The sequence below is a fragment of the Macaca thibetana genome, unplaced genomic scaffold (assembly GCF_024542745.1).
Source record: "Macaca thibetana thibetana isolate TM-01 unplaced genomic scaffold, ASM2454274v1 unplaced_scaffolds278, whole genome shotgun sequence".
NCBI classification, from domain to species: Eukaryota; Metazoa; Chordata; class Mammalia; order Primates; family Cercopithecidae; genus Macaca; species Macaca thibetana.
In genome coordinates, this window is record NW_026089067.1 from 2,978 (window position 1) to 5,423 (window position 2,446).

Consider the following 2,446-nt stretch of genomic DNA (forward strand, 5'->3'; position numbering starts at 1 on the left):
TTATTCTATTGCTTCTAGTAGTTTTATTTACACATATTGATTATAATTTTAATACTTAGTAATCTTTTATTTTCCAGAGAAAACTAACAAGTAAACAGTTATAAACTGTCATATATTAGCATTCCATAGTAGGTTAGAAAATGTATGAGTATACCATCTCCCAACATGAGGATGTGTTTCCTCATCGTACAATTTCTCATTGTGGTAGACAAAAACATGTTTATTAATGGTCCAAAATATCTTTAGTATCTCTGTAAAAATAAGAAGCGAAAATTATATAAACTTGAATTATTTATGTTCAGTAATTAATGTCTTAGTATTGTATCTTATTTATAAATGGTCTAGATATTTAATGCTAATCTTTTACTTAGCTTAACTTTAAGGTTAAAAATTACCAAAAGTATTTTGGAAACTACTATTAAGCAGATTTACAGTAAACAAATTATTTTTGAAATAATGTTTTTCGCTTTTCACGAGATGGCACTGAAAGTGAAGAAGGAAGTTCCTGCCCCTCCTAAAACCAAAGCCAAAGCCAAAGCTTTAAAGGCCAAGAAGGCAGTGTTGAAAGGTGTCCACAGCAACATACAGAAAAGAAGATCCGCATGTCATTCACCTTGAGGTGGCCCAAGACACTGCGACTCCGGAGGCAGCCCACATATCCTCGGAAGATCACCCCCAGGAGAAACAAGCTTGACCACTGTGCTATCATCAAGTTTCCGCTGACCACTGAGTCGGCCATGAAGAAGATAGAAGAAAACAACATACTTGTGTTCATTGTGGATGTTAAAGCCAACAAGCACCAGATTAAACAGGCTGTGAAGAAGCTCTGGGACATGGATGTGGCCACAGTCAACATCCTGATTCAACCTGATAAAGAGGAGAAGGCATATGTTCGACTCGCTCCTGATTATGATGCTTTGGATGTTGCAACAAAATTGGGATCATCTAAACCGAGTCCAACTGAGTAACTCTAAATATATGTATATATTTTCACCATAAAAAAGAAATAATGTTTTTCATAAGAATGACAACTTAATTAGAATCAAATTTAAAAGCTTTAAGATTTTACGTTTCTAGTAAGTATAATATTAGCTTATTTGAGTAGAACTCAAGCAGAATAGGAATTTATGTTTGTTTTATATTCGATAGTGGTAACTTTGAAGACATAGTTGTTTTATTACACCAAAAATATTATATTAACCTTATTTAACTAAGTTTTATCCAAATCGTGTTAACTTAAAAAAACATTTGACCAGTTCCTATATTTCTAGGAGTTTGGTGAATATTTATTTATAAATGCTTATGTTTTTGCAAGCCAAGTTAGAATAGAACACTTTTAAAGAATTTTATGGCCGGGCGCGGTGGCTCAAGCCTGTAATCCCAGCACTTTGGGAGGCCGAGGCGGGGGCGGATCACAAGGTCAGGAGATCGAGACCACAGTGAAACCCCGTCTCTACTAAAAATACAAAAAAAATTAGCGGGGCGCGGTGGCGGGCGCCTGTAGTCCCAGCTACTCAGGAGGCTGAGGCAGGAGAATGGCGTGAACCCAGGAGGCGGAGCTTGCAGTGAGCCGAGATCGCGCCACTGCACTCCAGCCTGGGCAACAGCGTGAGACTCCGTCTCAAAAAAAAAAAAAAAAAAAAAAAAAGAATTTTATAAATGAATTTTGCAACGCTAACCTGAGTTAAGAAAATATCACATATACATAACACACATTAATAGACATACAAACACAAATAGAGATTTCATAGCTTTCATCCTGAAATTTCAGGCATGAATCAGGCATAAATATTCTGATGGTTAATTTTAGACATCTACTTGATTGGATTAAGAGACACACAGCTGGTAAAACACAATTTCTGGGCATATGTGTGAGGGTATTTCTGGAAGACACTGAGATAACCCTGACCCAATGTAGATGGGCACAGATATGGTTTTGCTGTGTCCCCACTCAGATCTCATCTTGAATTGTAGTTCTTATAATTCCTACATGTCGTGGGAGGGACCCAGTTGGAGGTGATTGAATCATGGTGGTGGTTACTGCCATGCTGTTCTCATGATAGTGAGTGAGTTCTCATGATCTGATGTTTTTATAAGGAGCTTTTCCCATTTGGCTCAGCACTTCTCCTTGTTGCTGCCATGTGAAGAAGGACGTCTTTGCTTCCCCTTCCACTATGGTTGTGAGGCCCCTCCAGCCATGTGGAACTGTCAGCGCATTAAACCTCTTTGTTCTTTATAAATTGCTCAGACTCGGGTATTTCTTCATAGCAGTGTATAAATGGATGAATACAGGCACCATCCAATTGGTTGAGAACCCAGATAGAACAAAAAGGAAGAGGAAAGGGGAATTATCTCCTTCTGAAATGGAAACATCCTTCTTCTCCTGCCCTTGACATCAGAACTTTAGGGTCTCAGGCCTTTGGCCTCAGAATGAGAGTTACACCAT

At 38.1% G+C, this 2,446-nt stretch overlaps 1 pseudogene; it reads left to right on the plus strand.

Moving 5' to 3' along the window:
* The first annotated feature begins 477 nt into the window (after window positions 1–477).
* Window positions 478–968, plus strand: LOC126947423 (60S ribosomal protein L23a-like; annotated as a pseudogene).
* The last annotated feature ends 1,478 nt before the right edge of the window (window positions 969–2,446 follow it).